Below are 18,714 nucleotides of genomic sequence, written 5' to 3' on the forward strand. Positions count from 1 at the left end.
TCGAAAGTTGCCTTCGAAGCATAGCGTACTAAGAATCGATGAATCGTTGGAACTTGGAATCGTCACGACTCGGAAACATGCAATCGTTCTAACGATTCTTTTGAACGACGATTCGTCCGTATCACGATTCGATTCTTACGATTCCTTATTTAGAGTCGTTCAAATGAACGACTCACTCACGAATCGCCACAACTCTAATTAAATGAGAAAGACTTATTTAGAATTCCGTGTAAACCAGGCTACTCAGAGACTGGGAATCATAATAAACGGCTTTCAGAACAGGCTCGTCCAAACTGTGCCCGCGATTGCCCGAGGGTAACGTCGCGGCCGAACTCGAATGTGTCGGAGTGGCCAAGCCGTGTCGCTTAAGGCCTGGCCAGAAAGAATCCGGCCTGCCGCTGCGACGGACGGCGCAGCGGTGTGCCGGTCCAGTCAGAGGCCAGGTACGCCACAGGCAAGGCCGGCCGCAGCGACTCTTGATGCGTCAACTGTGTTCCACTGTGGAAGGGGCCGAACCCCATTATTAAGCTTGCATGCGTAGCGCGATTGTCTTGGCGTTAGACGATTTGGAATCCTCACGCGGGACGCGTTATCTTTGTGCGAGTTTTTTTTTCTTTTTTTAATTGCAGAAATGAGTAGCTCGCACTAGCGATACGAAATGGCACCAAGAAGAGGAGATGTTGGGTGCACGACATTAATAGCAAGAGAGAAAGCTTAGGAGAATACCATCGTCTGTGTATTGATCTAAGAGTCTGACGAAGATAGGTTCTTCAAATATTTTCGTATGTCGCGAGAATGTTTCGAGGAAATGCATCGCCTGATAAAAAAGTAGCACTGAGAAGTGCACAACGAACTGGAGAAAGCCAATTGATACAAGGCATAGGCTAACCATTTGTTTGAGGTAAGTGTTAACGTTTGTGGCCTCTTCGTGCTTCAAACAGAAGTCATATAAATTATTCCATTTCAGTTTTGCTGTATCATATGAAAGGTTCGGCGGAAGAAAGTGCTATCCCACAACGTAGTTACGAGCGGAGTGAGAAATTTATTTGCAGCGTTTACGAATACAGCAAACGATAGTAACATCTAGTTCCGTATGTCCCGCTAGAGAGAACTTTCTACTTAAGAGATTGTTTTGTTTCATTGTATTCATACCATTGTCATTGAATTTAAACAAACATATCTTTGGTCGTTAACTTATCCATTCGTTCTATCGGCATAACAGATTTTAATCTTTTCCAGATACTTGACTACAGGCGACAGTCACCAGACCATAGCTTTTTATTTTCGGTTAGGACGTTCAACAGTCTCAGACATTGTGAAATAGTGTGGCAGGCTATATGGACTGTTCTACAGACCAAGTATTTGCATACTCCTACAACAGAGATGTGGAAGAAATCTGAAGAAGGATTTCTAGAACTTTGGGGGTTTCCGGAATGCCTTGGAAGCATAGACGGAAAGCCTATCAGGTTAAAATGCCCGAAGGATAGTGGATCCCAGTTCTTCTGTTACAAACAGTTCTTTTCGCTAGTTCTCCTGGCGATCGTTGATTCATACTACCGAGTTTACAGTAGTTGATATTGGAAGTTATGGACATCACAGTGACAACACTATTCAGCTTTCTATCAAGAGTATATCGAGAACAAAAGTATTCTACCCTTCAAATCAGGATCGCGCGTATCATACAAAAAGTTGTATTCTCTCACCTCCTCTATAAGTCTTTCTGTGTGCATGCACTACGAGTTGCAAGACAAAAACCGCCTCACGCCGCTGCTTCCAGTCTGACAACAGAGCAGTTGAGTGGGCTAACAGTGGCAGGCACCCGCTCCGGCTTGCGGCGAATCTGTAATCTGTGACAACCCGGCGGCGGCCGGTGCGGCAGGCCGTATGCCGGTGCGTCAAAGCCGCACTGTGTGTGACCGCAGCCATACAGTAACGAGCGATTCAACAGTGCGGCCTGCCCGCTGCGGTTCAAGGCCACAGGCCGGACGGCCAGGCCGCATTCTGTCTGGCCAGGCCTTTAGCTGACCGTGCGGTCCGCCGCCGCGCCCTACCATGCCGCTGTACGCGCACTTCGTTACGGAAAACAGACGGCCGCACCAGCAGCGGTCAAAAGCATTGATTCCTCACAAACCTGTTAGTCGACAGATGTGAGGCTACAGTGGACCCAGATGAATGGTCAACAGCAGCAGACAAAAAAGGGAGGAGCGGCGAGTCCGCATTATTTAATTTCTTTAAATGACGTGTCTTTTGTAGTGCTGTTGAAAATCATGCCAAATGTTTAGTATGTCATCGGAGTGCCATGTATTTAAAAAAAAGTACTCGATTGAGCGGCACTTTATTATCTGTCACAAAAATCAGTTCGAAAATTTTACGCTAGAGGAACGCCTGTCAAAACTTGAAGAACTGAAAGAAAATTTCAAGCACATACCGTGTGACTATTATTTATAAAGATGATAAATAAAACTATATTTTATAATCTGATATGTCACTTAGCAATGTGCCAGGTATCGATTACCAGATGTCAGCAACAAGGAACATTTCTTTCCGTTAATTTTTATTTTTGGGTTGCATTCAAATCAATTGTGTGTGAAATCTTACGGGACTTAACAGCTAAGATCATTAGTCCCTAAACTTACACACTACTTATCCTAAGGACAAACACACACACACACCCATGCCCGAGGGAGGACTCGAACCTCCGCCGGGACCGGTTGCATTAAATCGCGTCGCACAGACATAACAAAAAGTTTCAGGTGCGTTATTTTTTTTTGCCACTTTCTGAAGAGCCGTCACACATCCTTTCTCGGACAGCGAAGTGTCATTAAGAGTCATTCTTTGTTTTTGTGTATTTGTGTTTCAAACCCATTGACTCGAACACGTTCTCAACGGCTAGAAAAACATCAAAGCCCGTGACTGTCTTTTAATGTCACAAGGTCGAGAAACTGTTTGGTGACACGCACATTGTCGTCGACACCCCGAATGAATATGACGAGCTGTGTCCGCAACGTCCGCGGACTCAGGACCGGTAGAAAATGAAACGAACTTTGCCGCTCTCTCCACTAATTGCTGTTCCATATCTGACGCCATATGTTCGACTCCGAGAGTAACGGTTTGAGGCGAAAGAGCTATTTTTTCAAATATTTCCGTGAAGTCTGCTGGACAAATACAAGCTGCCGAGTCGACCAGGCAATCCTTGACGAGATTCCCACCCACAAAGGGTTTCCCTGCTTTCGCAATTCTCAGCTAGCATTTGTAACTTGCGCGCAAATTTTGCCCACCTGTTTCCTGCTCCTACCACGACAAAAAAATCATACAATCAATTTTGTACAATCTTGTTTATAAAAAACTTTTATCATTTTAACAATTAATTTTTTCATTCATTGAAACCCAGAAAAAAGCTAACAAAAAAGATCTACATCCATACTCCGCAAGCCACCTGACGGCGTGTGGCGGAGGGTATCTTGAGTACCTCTATTGGTTCTTCCTTCTATTCCAGTCTAATACTGTTCGTGGAAAAAAAGATTGTCGTTATGCCTCTGTGTGGGCTCTAATCTCTCTGATTTTATCCTCATGGTCTCTTCGCGAGATATACGTAGGAGGGAACAATATACTGCTTGACTCCTCGGTGAAGGTATGTTCTCGAAACTTTAACAAAAGCCCGTACCGAGTTACTGAGCGTCTCTCTTGCAGAGTCTTCCACTGGAGTTTATCTATCATCTCCGTAACGCTTTCGCGATTACTAAATGATTCTGTAACGAAGCGTGCTGCTCTCCGTTGGTTCTTCTCTATCTCTTCTATCAATCCTACCTGGTACGGATCCCACACTGGTGAGTATTATTCAAGCAGTGGGCTAAGAAGTGTACTGTAACATACTTGTTTTGTTTTCGGACTGCATTTCCTTAGGATATTTCCAATGAATCTCAGTCTGGTGAGCTTCGAGCGGCCTTAGCTATACTTGTTCGCCCGTTTTCCCTTCGGGCAGAAGACGTCTCGCAAATGTTTCAACTAGAGCTGATTGATCTGCGATACGATATCCCCCTGAAGGACCGCTTTCTTATTTATAAAACTTTGGATGACTTTTACAGCTGTTTTCCACGAGAGAAGTAGCCTTTTTTGCACAAGCACGCGGCCAAAGTTTTCTCAATGTTTGGTTCCTCGTATATTTTTGTGAGTGCTTTTTCTCCCTTTTGAAGCTTGCTAAAACTAGGTACCGTTCACTACTTAGCGATAAAAATTTGACCAATTTTTTGAGATTAGCGGTCTCCCGGAATATTGTACCAAACCTAGACAAAATCATTTCCTCGAAAAAAAAAAACGTGTAAAATGTTAATTGTCTTTTTTAACAATGTTGACGGTAATGATTAAAGGTCTTTATAACCTTAATTCCATTTTTAATAAGTTTTCAAACTTGCTCAATTAAAATTATTGCGTACAAAGCAGCAAACTAACAATCCGAGGTCTAAACTCTGAAAAGTGATATAAAAAGCTGTAGCACGAAGCACAACAAAAAATATTTACTTGCGGCTACTAACAGTAAGAATGAGACACTCTATCCCTTGCGTAAAATTATTTCTAAAATAGAAGATTTATGACAGTAGTTCATTTAAGAAATTGATATATCTTTCAGAAGGCGCCTCTGCACGTATGACGAGTGTGCATGTGTAATACTAATAGAAACAACCTGTGGCTCAGAAAACTACTGGTTGTTCTTCGATTCTTGTTTTGGTTATTGTTTTTTAAAGCTTTGCGTAGTAATTCTGCCACAGGAACCCTAATTGTTACCTAAACAGTAAATGGTTTGCTTGTTTTATCGCTCATCGACCACTTTTACAGAGGTGCGCTTCCTCTGTTATTTTGTTTACGTTGGATCTGACCGCTGGACAGTCCAGCGCATAGCAGGGCTGTGCGGTCTCGCTCGCTCCACGGCTCTCTCTCTCTCTCTCTCTCTCTCTCTCTCTCTCTCTCCCTCTCTGCTATACCAACACTACCGACACACGGTCGCGTACGGGGCGCTGAATTATGAGCCCGCTTTAGAAAAATAGAAAGGCTGAACTTTAACTCTCGCATAAGGGAAACCCTTTACTAAAGGTGCCGTTCTGCAACCGTAGAACTAAGTCCTCAATCGCTGAGGCAGCCGCTACAATTTTCGCCTATCAACAAACATGAGATTTCTTTCTGTATATGGTAATGGGTTGTAGGGATGGGTTAAATACGTAGTTATCGATGGCGGTTACCGCAATTAATTTGTTTTTCGGCTATTGTTATAAATAAAATAAATGCAAAAACAATATCCTGGTACAAGTTATTGCGGATGCGGTTGTTTACTAGTGCAGGAGTCACAAAACAGCAGTTACTGCGGTTATAAGTAGCTGGCAGAAACGTCTGCTGAAGTGTGCTATACCGTCAAGCTGAGCTGAAACACATATGAAGCAATATTGAACTGACTAGGTTTCCAGAACTTTTCAGTTAATGATGTTTCAGAGGTTATCGGTGTTACATGTAAGATGGGGATTATGTGTCCTAATGCGACATGTAGTTCTCTACGTGAAGGCTAGGTTCAAAGGCAGAGCGCACGAAAAATTCTATTACGTTATTAAAATGAAATATTTAATAAGCGCTTTTTCAAGTATGATTAATAAGTTACGCATGCAAATTTCGAAGCTTCATTGCTGCAGTGCTGCTGTTTGGCATAGTGAAACGTATACACAAGTAACTTAACTGAGAAAAATACTGGGTGCCAAAAGGGGTGGAGAAAGATGGATGCGAAGACCTAGGGAAGAACTGTACCGGAGCATGACAACAATAACCGGGGAAATCAGACTCAAAAGAGCAAGGTTTGCTGGACATGTAATTAGGATGGGTATGGACAGTATGTGGGAAACAATAGGGAGGACAAGGCGAAAGTGGGTCGTTGAACTTCGGAAGGACTGGTTGGAATTGGGAATCAAGGTCGAAGGAAAGGAAAATTGAAGGAACAAATACAGGGTTATTACAAATGATTGAAGCGATTTCATAAATTCACTGTAGCTCCATTCATTGGCGTATGGTCACGACACACTACAGATACGTAGAAAAACTCATAAAGTTTTGTTCGGTTGAAGCCGCACTTCAGGTTTCTGCCGCCAGAGCGCTCGAGAGCGCAGTGAGACAAAATGGCGACAGGAGCCGAGAAAGCGTATGTCGTGCTTGAAATGCACTCACATCAGTCAGTCATAACAGTGCAACGACACTTCAGGACGAAGTTCAACAAAGATCCACCAACTGCTAACTCCATTCGGCGATGGTATGCGCAGTTTAAAGCTTCTGGATGCCTCTGTAAGGGGAAATCAACGGGTCGGCCTGCAGTGAGCGAAGAAACGGTTGAACGCGTGCGGGCAAGTTTCACGCGTATCCCGCGGAAGTCGACGAATAAAGCAAGCAGGGAGCTAAACGTACCACAGCCGACGGTTTGGAAAATCTTACGGGAAAGGCTAAAGCAGAAGCACTTCTTAAACAGGAGATTGGAAAACCGATGGATCGGTCGTGGTGAAGATCATGATCAACAATTCATGTCATGGCCTCCACGCTCTCCCGACTTAACCCCATGCGATTTCTACCAAGAAACGTGACAGAACTGCGATCTCGCATCAACGATGCTTGCGAACTCATTGATGGGGACATGCTGCGCCGATTGTGGGAGGAACTTGATTATCAGCTTGATGTCTGCCGAATCACTAAAGGGGCACATATCGAACATTTGTGAATGCCTAAAAAAACTTTTTGAGTTCTTGTATGTGTGTGCAAAGCATTGTGAAAATATCTCAAATAATAAAGTTATTGTAGAGCTGTGAAATCGCTTCAATCATTTGTAATAACCCTGTATATACCGAACAATGTGCCGGAGATCAGCGACAGAGATGAATACAGGAAAAGATTAGAGTGTCACCAGTGGAGCCGACAGCAGAAAAGGACACTGAAGATCCCGCAAGAAGAGCGGAAGAGAAGAAGAGAAAGAATGAAGAGGTTCTGGGAAAAAAAGAGGAAAATGCAGTCCACGAAGGGGCTACCCGTGGTCTTAAAGACGACCGTAACGCAAGAAGAAGAAGTAACTTTATTCCTGTGCAACGTTTACTTTCGAGAAAAAGTAAGAAGGGGAACCGTCCGTAAATAGCTCTCTGACTGACACGAAATTCCGGAGTGTGAAAGAAAGAATAAAATAAATGGACACCTATTTTGGTCTAGGTGCCACCACTGGATAGTTTCCGAGAAAAATGACGGTTAAAATTTGGAGGCGGCGTTATCAGTCTCCTTGTGGATGCTGTAAGTAAAATCTGTAAAATTGTAGTACGGTCTTATGGGACCAAATTGGTGAGGTCATCGGTCCCTAAGCTTACACACTACTTAATCCAGCTTAAGCTAACTTACGCTAAGGACGACACACACACACACACACACACCCATGCCCGAGGGAGGACTCTAACCTCCGATGGGGGAAGCCCACTGACAAAACTGAACCCTATTATTGACGTCATTTCTATGAAGTTCTTTGTGTATATGAACGTGATAAGGATGGAACTTACGACGTTGCAGAACGCGGTGTCCACTTGTTTTCGAGACACCAACCTCATGCTGAATTCGTCGTGTGTTGACTTGAGAATTCGCGGCTACGCCAGCGAGCACAGAGACCTCAACAGCTCCGTCTGTGGCGCTCTACAACGATTTCGAGGTCTTTTAAAGTTCGCGTTTCACGTAGACGAGAAATAAGAGGAGCAAACATCCAGCGAGTACGAGATGGCTTTTCAGGCAATCGTCTGTTGTGCAGTAGTTGTGCCTGAAAAGAACTTCGCCCGCCCACAGCAAATTACGGTACAGGTATGTACAGTAGAATACAGCCCAGACATAATAACATAATGTTCCCTAACAGTACTGAACATAAAGTACTTTACACAACAAAAATTGTATTTACAATGTGTACTACATCCATGTAGTTACCAAGTTATTCTGATGCACGACTACGCTGGTATCCAGTGTACTGTACGTTACAGCAACCACAAATGAGGTGCTCCGGGGGAGGGTGGGGGGGGGGAGAATGAGGGGATAGGAGTACCTGTGTTTACATAAGTCGGAAATTATAAACAAAACCCACACATCTAATACGGCACTACTCTGGTTACGTAATGTATATAATCAAGGCACCCAATAGCTCGGCTTGTTTCCAACCTGCATGGTGAATGGGCGATTCAAAGTAAATGAACACACTTCGTGAGTGTAATGCATGGATCGAAATAAGAGTAAAATGTTAAATAAAGTTCTGTCAGTTATGATGCAAAATCTTATTTGTGGTAGGCATTACACCAGGGACCAGGACAGGCTTTTGGCGTGTAGTGTTTGCCTGCATTTCGACTTTTTCGACGGTACCCCTGCACATTTCAGGCGGGAGGCAAGAGAGTATCTCAAAGTTGCTTTTCCAATAAGTGGAAAAATCAAGCTGGACCAGTTGCTTGGCAAGTCAGATCTCCGGATCTTAACCTCTGGGGCCGTCTCTGTGCGCTCGTGTATGGTGTCGCAGCTGAGAATACAGTGCAACTACAGCAGCGAACTGAAAAAAGCTGTGCATCTGTGCAGCAAGAGATGAACGGAGAACGGAGTCTGCAAATTTCCGAGACTGGTAAGAAGTTGAGCACGTCAGTGTCTTTATCTACAAGATTATCACTTTAAACGTGTGGGGTAAAAGAACAGTACGTAGTTGAGTAGAATTTCGGATCCCTTCGTTTCGTTACTTTCTGGGAAGAATTAATTTTATGTTGTTTGTGCTGCACTTGTGATCTCTACTCTGCTGCATAACACTGAAATAAAGCATTTTCAGACAAAACTTTATATAACGTTTTATTCCCATTTCATGCATACATTACACCCACGAAGTTACTTTTGAAGCACCCTACAACAACCCCCCCCCCTTTTTTTTTAAAATTAGTTTGGGCTACCAAGGAACACATAAAATAACTTACGTATTCTTTCGTTTCACCTTTATTTCTTTCCAGTAATTTTCCATTCTTTCCCTGCGTTTTTCTCTTCTTCCTTCTGTCCATATTGCACCTATCTTTTTCTTTGTTTTCTCCTGGAAGCCCTTGAAACTTTTTTTTCATCTGAACCTTTCTCTTTCTCCTACTTCTTCCATTATTTCCAATTCCTCAGGTCTGCTTTAACTTCTTTTATCAACGTCTCTTATGTTTTAAAGTTTCTGTCATAGAAGTTCTTTTTGTTATCCTGTTTCCTTCTAGCCTTTTAGGTGCCCATAGAATGCAACTCTTCTCTTCCTCATCGCGTCTGATATTCGCTCTAAGTTCTTTGTTACTTCTTAATTTCCATTTCCCATTCTCATATTCTGGTCCCAAGATTTTTCTAATTATTTTCCTTTCATTATTTTCTACTTCACCTGACTGCCTGACTGTATTTAACGAAAGGCGGCATTCTGATGCATAAAGACGTTCTTGTTTAATGACAGTATTGTAGAGCCGAAGTTTTACACTTACGGAAATAGATTTCTTGTTATACAGGTTTTTTGTTAGTTGATAAGCCACCTCCATTTCGCTTGCCTTTGCTACGTTAGCTTCTTTGTCTAAAGCATTTAGCTGTATTATTTCATATAGATATTTAAAGTTCTAGGGGACTGATGACCTCAGATGTTAAGTCCCATAGTGCTCCGAGCCATTTGAACCATTTTTTTAAATGAATTTCAGATTTAAAAATGCCTCTGAGCACTATGCGACTTAACTTCTCAGGTCATCTGTCCCCTAGAACTTAGAACTACTTAAACCTAACTAGCCTAAGGGCATCACACACATCCATGCCCGAGGCAGGATTCGAACCTGCGACCGTAGCGGTCGCGCGATTCCAGACTGAAGCGCCTAAAACCGCTCGGCCACTCCAGCCGGCAATTTCAGATTTGAAATTTGTTCCACACAGGATCGTACTGTTCTAAACCCTCCTTGGTACTACACCAATTGCTGATCCAATTGGCTTTCCAGCCTGTTTTGTAATGCTTTTGAAAGAATTTTGTAAGTCACTGGAGAGAGGGATATTCCTCTGTAGTAGTTGGAGTAGCTTTACCTCCTTTTTTGTGGGTTGGGTAAATTAATGCTGTTAGATTACAAAATGTTATGTAGACAGTGATCTTCCTCTTGTCGTGAAGGTAAAGTGTGCAAAATTTCGGCAAGATTGGAATAAAACTGTAGATTTGTATGAATTACAAACAAACGGACGTTGTTCTTTATATTTATAGATTCTGTGCTTCGGCTATCTGAATGGTCACCGCACGCCACTGTTAAAATCCACGGTGTACTAAAAACGCAAAGACTTGTCGTGGAGATGGTATAAACACGAGCTGCTAGATCGCGGAGCGATCGTGTAGAACCTAGAGAGCCTAGTAGAACCCAGGTTTCTCGCCGTTCGAATCGTGCCCAACAGCAACATTAGAAACTACCTCGGAGCCGCGCGCCGCTGCTCATGCTTTCGTTAGGGACCTCGGCTACGGAGGTAGGTATTGTCTCTTTCTAATAGTTCTCTAGATCTGCCCACCAGTGTCTGGCAAGATGATATCTCCTGGTTGTGACGGTTCTCATTTTCTTCCCTGATCACCCTCTGCAAAAGCCGTGGCGACCCATTACTACACTGCGTTCATCATAAGAATAAACCTGATGTAAACATTACACCACGTATTCTTTCGCGCTTGCTGGAATCTCATTGGATTTTGTTTCACGTGGAGCGGGAGCACAGCTGTCTCGAATACAGCCAACTACGAAAATAAGGATATGTTTTATGCTGTGCGTTACGCGCACATCGACTGAGCGATCATACGGGATAACAGCTTAACCGGTACATTTAACTTGGACAGCACTGTTGGTGCAACTAACCTGCAGTGATGTAACCATTTTCAGTTACGACGTACAATAAGACGAGGTAATGAAAAAATTTCTAACTTAAACATAGGGCAATGTGACGCCAAAGCGTACTGCAAGGATTTCACCGTACAGTTAAATATCGAAGCCACTGAGGGTATTAGTTCCTGTCAGTCGTCCACTAATCTTTGAACTTCTTCCATATCGAAATCCGAGAAATACATTTCAGTACTGAAAGTGTCATCTCCTACATAGAGATTACAACCCAACAGAATCCACGAAGGGATCCAAGCGTAATATTTTCCACTTCTTTCATGACGTGCCGTTCCGTATCCAGCGAGCGTTCGGCGGAGTGACATTGTGTCAAAACTTCGTGCATTAGTTGCAGTACCTCTTGCAGACATAATGTAATTGGATAGTATATCAGATTAAATGCATTGCTGTCTCTCGCGACAAATAGCTAAACATGGCCCCACATCAGTTCTTTTGGGTTCATACTGTAGTGGTACAATGGCAAACGTAAAAACGGACCTTCAGTATGGTGTGTTCGATGCTATGCAAATTACTGTTTTCCATGTTTCCACGACGCTTATCACTCTGGCTTGTGTAAGGCCTCTTCTGCGCTGTAAGAAAATGGCGATAGTCCAAATAAAGAGTGCTTGATTTTTCGTTTTTGCCCTAAAAATTTGATTTGCTGAGTTTTCTTTATTTAAACAAATTTTATCAACAACCTTCTATAAAATATCGATAATTAAGAATTTATATTTGCAACTGGAATTACGCGTGCAAAATGTAATTATAAAGAAGACGACGTGAATTTTTCGTTAAAATGATGATTAGCATATATTTGATGAATTTTACATGTAAAAAATGTAAGTATTTCTTTTAAGACCAAAGCGAGATTGAACCATCGATCCATGGTTCGTAGCATGTTTCGTTCCGCAACGCTATCGACTTTTTCTCCGTCATTAATCTCAGCATTTGGTTTGGGCGGACGTCATATGACACCCCTTCAAGTTCACCGTTAAATACTTTACACAGTTTATTTGTTACAGGGAGCATGCAGCCCTCTGACTGTACACGCTGACACTACCGTTCCAGCATCTCAGCTATGCATTCCGGTTTCGAATCCATAACTTCAGTAAATATAATTACTTGGAAAACTTCAAAGTTGATTTTTTTTCTGTAAACTTGGGAAAAACATAGGAACAATCTGTTTCTCGCCACTTTTTTAGACCGAGCGAGGTGGCGCAGTGGTTAGACACTGGACTCGCATTTGGGAGGACGACGGTTCAATCCCGCGTCCGGCCATCCTGATTTAGGTTTTCCGTGATTTCCCTAAATCGCTCCAGGCAAATGCCGGGATGGTTCCTTTCAAAGGGCACGGCCGACTTCCTTCCCCATCCTTCCCTAATCTGATGAGACCGATGACCTCGCTGTCTGGTCTCCTTCCCCCAACAAACCAACCAACCAACCACTTTTTAACGGTGTTCCAGACGTATGTTTGACTACATAGCAGAAAGCAACGTCAGCCGTTTTCACATTACGTATTAACAGCGCGACAATCAGAGCACAACAATATAGAGACTTCGACTCTAAACGGTTTTTGAAATTAAATCTAAGCAGCTACAATATGGTTAATAAAAACGTTGAAGGTTGTTAATACACCACAATATCTTTAAAAAGTTTAATTTACGCTAACATTATAAAATATCTAATGCATAAGTAGGAACTACTTTCTAGAGCGCAAAATTACCAGTGTGAGTTCGCTATGGCTGCTGACAAATCATCGTGTTTGTGTTTTGTTTACATCAGGTTTACTCATATGATCAACGAAGTATAACCTAGCAGCGCGTTCCTGAGTTTCTCCGATGCATGCTTGCAGATCACTAGGCAAGGACGGATGCTGAACAAAGGAGCAGTACTCTAGAATATATGGCAATTGCGTCTTGTATCCACAGAGGTCCATCACATTCAAAGGCGTCCGCAAGAGAGGGGGGCGGGCGAGGACAGAAGAGGGGACACTTGTCTCCTCCTGAAATCTTGTATTAGAGAACTTATTAATTTCAAAACTTTTTATTAATTTCAAAATACTCGCGTATTTCTACAAATGAATGTATGTGATTCTACTCAGTAAGCTGCATGGGGCAAATGCGCTAAGCGAGTTCATTGGTTTGTTCGGAAGGGGAGGCCAACATGGTTTGGTTTCGGCAGGTAAGCGATGTGCTTCGATGACAGAATCGACACCTAGCAATCTTTCCCAAACGATTTTACAGAAACCCTTCGCCTAAAGGATTTCATTCTTGCGTTACTTACACCTTTATAAGCCATCTTCATCATGAAATGCCCATCACTTCGTTAATGATCATAGTTATTGTAATATTTGCATTTAAGACACTGAGCCAAATCCGAAAAAGTTTGCAATGAAAAACAAGGGTCACTATGGTTCAAATGGCTCTGAGCACTATGGGACTTAATATCTGAGGTCATCAGTCCCCAAGAACTTACAACTACTTAAACGTAACTAACCTAAGGACATGACACACATCCATGCCACGAGGCAGGATTCGAACCCGCGACCGTAGCGGTCGCGCGGTTTCAGACTGAAGCGCCTAGAACCGCTCGGCCACACTGGCCGGCAAGGGTCACTATGATTTTGCGTTTTGTGCATATAACATAATATTGTTGTTGCGTTGTTTCGGACGTTCTGAAGGGACGGACATGTTTTCTACATCGGGAGTTGGATGGAAAAGTTACCTTACAAATAAGAAAGCTATATCGAGTGTTGTAAAAAGACATTGTAAAATGTGTGATTATTTAAGTAATTACCAAACAGGATACATTAATGAGAAGGGTGGCCTACCATCGTTGTCAGTACTACGGATCTTGCCCTCTGTAGAAGCAGTGACTAACCTGGGAAAATGGCATCCCATAAAAAAAAAGCAGAATCACGGGTTCGAAATGACAGTGTAGCAGCCTCCGCTGAAGAAGATCCCACGGCCGACGAGCTGTCTTCTGCGCTGGGGGGTACAACTTTACAAGACGACAGGTTGGTGAAAAAAACGGTTAGACATCTATTCAATCTCCCCAGCTTTCAGGTCACAATTCTAAAGCCCACACGCAAAAAAAAGTCCAGATAAAATAACACCATAAGAATGATTGCTAGTCTTATCCGGCGGAAACTCCTCATGGTGCGACGGGTGTGTCAATTCGTTGCCTGTCCCACCTCCCCTGCATATCCTACCGTTACCCGACCGCCTATGGAACGTCTCTTTTCCAGTCGTCCAAGGGCAACGAGACCATTTGGGATTCGTGCCAAGCATTTGCTTGAGTCCCTTGGTGTGGAGCGTGTGGCTCCCCAACTCCAGGGTTTTACCCGCCTGCCTCCCTGGTTGCTCCAGAGGCCCAGCGTCCTTTTAGACTTGTCAGAGTACCGGAGGAGCTGCACTCCTGCGTTTGTTTTTACCTCCTTATTTTACGATATTTTAAACCAGCATCCCGACCATGTAACAGTATTTACGGATGGCTCTAAACAGGGGGACTCTGTTGGTTGTGCTGTTGTTTTCCCTGATCGAGTCGTCAAGTTACGGCTTCCTGCGGCGTTTACCATCTTTGATGCCGAATTGTTTGCGATCTTGCGGGCATTGGAGCAGATGCGATGTGTTCCGAGTCGTATGTTTCTCATCTGTTCTGACTCCCTGAGTGCCCTTCAGACCATGCAACACTTGTACCCAGCGGATACGGTCGTCCAGAACATCCATGATGCCCTACTCCACCTGCAGCGGCAGGGGAAGGAGGTTTCTTTCTGCTGGGTGCCGGGGCACGTGGGTATTAGGGGAAACGAACTGGCGGATGTGGCTGCCAAAGATGCATGTTCCCTCCCTCACGTTGTTGAATGTGCCGTCCCCCTCCATGCTGTTACCTTCCTTTTGCGTTTTCGTGTTATGCGTCAATGGGAAGAGGAGTGGCTGGCAGTCGGTAAAAATAAGCTGCGTCTGGTCAAGGTTACCACGCGGTCATGGCATACGTCCTACCAGTCATGCAGGCGGGATGAGGTTCTCCTCACTCGCCTCCGCATCGGCCACAGTCCCTTAACGCACGGTTTTTTACTCCGGCGGGAGGACCCCCCAATCTGCAGTGCTTGTGGCGTCCAGATTACTGTCCGCCACATTTTACTTGACTGTCCTTTATTCTCTGACCAGAGGGCGGTGGTTTCCTTGCCACCGGATTTGCCCTCTATTTTGCAAGACGACGCAACGACTGTGGTTAAGGTCTTACGGTTTTGTGTCCTGTCCAATTTGTTGCCTCGGATTTTAGGGAGAGGATTTTAACGTGCTGCTCACCCAGGCTTTAGGTAAGAGGTCCGCCAGTCACGATTACCTACTTGTTTCACTTCGATTTCTGTTCTCTTTTCCTTGTGTTTCCTTTTCTTTTTTAGTGCGTTTCTTCTCCTCTTGTTTTGCCTCTGTATGTGAGGATTTGTAACTGCGTCAGGTCTGTGTCTTTTAGCCGTTCTCCTTGTTCGCTGTCCGCCTTCGTCCCTTCACTGCATGTGTTCCTGTTTCTATGCGTTTGGGCGCTGATGACCACGCTGTTTAGCGCCCGAAAACCTCAAACCCCACACACACACACACACACACACACACACACACACACACACACAAATCAACCCCTACGCAATGGCTACCAGCACTACATCATATTCGCCTCCTCAACAACAACGCATAGATCCTCTCACGAACAAGGACAAGGACAAGAAGATCATGGATGGTACGAACCTATCTACCAATCCATCAACATATCGATGAAGCCAACAATATATGACTCCAATGTAGGTGATCTGCAACATACGAAGCAAGGGGCGCTGAGGAAGAGAAGTTCAACTTAGCCAACACGTGGAACTCATGAACGGACGGAACAACAAAATCATAATATGCCGAGTATGACCCCAAAAAAACCGAAATTTTTCCCACAACACAAAACACGGCCAATGCAAACAGTTAGAGCTCTGCGTGGCAGGGGGGCATATTTTTTATACGAATGTGGTAAACAACCATCTCCACTCCGTAATTGCAGAGAACCAGAGACATCAGGCACTTCACGGCAGAATGCCCCGCAAGATCAAACAATAGCAGACTAGGCAACTTCATGCAGGTGACCCCAGTGTCGACAGATTACGCAGGTACCCCAGGTGTTCACTTGTGTACGGACAGTGTGGGGATACACAGTACTTTCGAGTAGACGTGTCTGTCAAATCTCCAGGTCATCTGGTAGGCATCTGGACGTGGAGGGAGTCCTGGGAACAATAATAGTCACTTACACGGAATTCCTCGGACTAAATGGCCCCAGAATGGCATTCTGAGTTATGACACACACGTACCGAATCTAGCACGATACAGCTACGCACTCGCCCGTTGTTCACCAGGTGGCTTGCAGGCTGTCTGGTGGCTGCTTACCGTTCCAGCTTCCCTTCCGCAATCTGCAACAGAGAGGGTTTTACTGCGACAAATATTCGCGTGGCCATTTGTACGTAAATGCTAGCGGTCTTGGCATGCACAACAGAGTAGCAAAAAGGCAGAGTACACACATTTTCTATCAGGCTTCGTGTTTCCACTTCAGGAAAATAGAATCAACAGAAAATACAGTTTATTCGTTAGAGTGTAAGACATATTAAAATCTATTCAACCAGCACCAACAGTTGATCTTCCGAAATTAACTATTTGATTATAGTCCAAAAACTTGTTCATTCAAAATACAGGATGAGAAATTTTACACAGCAGTGAAATATGAGTAATTCAGATCAACTGACCAGTTACGAGGATCATCCCTTAATTAAACAGATAAACATACTAAGTGAAGGCAACGGCCGGCCGCGGTAGCCGAGCGGTTCTAGGCGCTTCAGTCTGGAACCACGCGGCAGCTACGGTCGCAGGTTCGAATCCTGCCTCGGGCATGGATGCGTGTGCTGTCCTTAGGTTTAAGTAGTTCTAAGTCTAGGGGACTGATGACCTCCGATGGTAAGTCCCATAGTGCCTAGAGCCATTTGAACCTTTTTTTTTTTTTTTTTTTTTTTTTTTTTTTTTTTTTTTTTTTTTTTGAGGCAACGGCTAATGAAGGGAATTTAAACTCTCGTGTTAGCTGGCAACGTTACGAAGCGTGTCTGTCATTCGTTCGATTAATATTTACGTAAATGTAACGTCTATGGTCTTAGATACGATGATGTGTTCACGCGAAGAAAGTTGTTTTGAAGAATAGAGTTCTGTAGTCCGACGTTTACTGTCGGAAAGTGTACAAACGCCAGAAATGGGATTGCCAAAGAATAGAGAGTGAGTTGTGATTTTTTACGCCTGTGTGTAGATGATTAAAAGTGCCTACAAAAGCGTAACCGACGAGCACTGCTCAGGGTGTCTGGTCGATCTCGGGGTCGCAAGCTCGTATCGATTCACATACCCAAGAAGACCGACGACTTACAGCTGAACAAATTGCCGAAAAATGTTGAGTAAATGATGGCACATCTCAAAACAAAGTGAACTACTGTAAGACCTGTGCGATGTTGGTTCTCTGAGGGCTTTCAGCTCCTCTTTCGCATCGAGCTCAAAAATCGTTTCAGTAGCGAAGATGCTGCATTTCCGGGTAGGGCTTTACGCTGAAGTGAAACAGGCGTATCTCATTTTGTCCGTCAAAGCACGCATTTGAAATACCCTGAATCTCCTGTCCGTAAGAAATTCAAAAGCAACCACCGCCTGGTAAAGATTATATTAACCTTTATTGTAGTGCCCGTGGTCCAATTTTCAGTGAATTTTTTTTTTTTCCAGTTAAGAACAAAGCCAAGGGGCGATGAAGACTAAGTGTCTGGGATAACGGAAAGAGAAAACGTATGCTGCTTCTTCAAGACAACGCTTTACCTCAAAAGAGACAACTGACGCTGGAAACTACTGGCAAAGTGGGTTGCGCTCTGTGAGTCCACGGATGAGCTTTCAGATACGTTCGTCAGAAAAGCCTCCCGTCCCTTCTATGGTCCACTATTTGACGCCACTCTGGACTTCAGGGTCCGTAGGAAATCCGATTTCATCAACAAAGAGCTTCACAGAGGTGAGAAGATGAAAATCTGAAGGCGCCAGATCAAGGCTGTGAGCGGGGTGGTGGGCGATGTCCCAACCGAATTAATCCAATGCCCTGCCAGGTTGGCTGTGTAGATACGTGTATTGTCATGCGGCAAGCACGTCCCGTTCGTTAACAATGTCCCCCCTTTTTTGTTCTGTATCTCCCTTCGTAATTCTTGTAAGCTTTCACAGTAGTGTGCAGCATTAATTGTTAACCCCTGAGGCAAAAATTCAGTTTGGAGAATCCCTATACAGTCGCAAAAGGCAGAACCACGATTTTCCGGGGCGAAACAAAGGTTTTAAATCTTTTAGCTGATGTTGAGAAGGGACGTCGCCACTGCATTGTCTTTTGCTTTCAGGAATATATTGCGCCATCTAGGTTTAGCCGCCAGTTGCAACAGAGCCAAATAACTGTTCATCTTCCAGTTCGAAGCACTGAAAACTTCCCATGAAGACGCGATTCTGCTGAATGCGTTGAGCTGTGGGTTGTTTTGGTATCCACCTCGCAAATAATTTTCGAAAACTGTTTCTGTTATGAATTCATGTAGAGAAGATCTGGCGATTTCTGGAAACACTGCGTGCATATCGTTCAAAGTCAATCGGCGGTCACCGTGAATCATTTATTAGACCCTGTTGACCATCCCACCAGTCACGATTGAGGCCGCCCACTTCCTTAATCATGATGAAGGCTTGTTCTGCCACCTTTAAACTCACGACCCCAGTTTTACACAATT

General features: G+C 44.0%; 1 long non-coding RNA gene across 1 annotated transcript in view; it reads right to left on the reverse strand.

The window, feature by feature from the left end:
• Window positions 1–18,714, reverse strand: part of LOC124799308 — a 232,034-nt gene that overhangs the window by 142,371 nt on the left and 70,949 nt on the right. Inside the window, exon 2 of the long non-coding RNA XR_007017012.1 lies at window positions 16,334–16,356. This is a non-coding gene — a long non-coding RNA (uncharacterized LOC124799308). The remainder of the gene's footprint in view (window positions 1–16,333; window positions 16,357–18,714) is intronic.

This window comes from Schistocerca piceifrons, chromosome 5, assembly GCF_021461385.2.
Source record: "Schistocerca piceifrons isolate TAMUIC-IGC-003096 chromosome 5, iqSchPice1.1, whole genome shotgun sequence".
NCBI classification, from domain to species: domain Eukaryota; kingdom Metazoa; phylum Arthropoda; class Insecta; order Orthoptera; family Acrididae; genus Schistocerca; species Schistocerca piceifrons.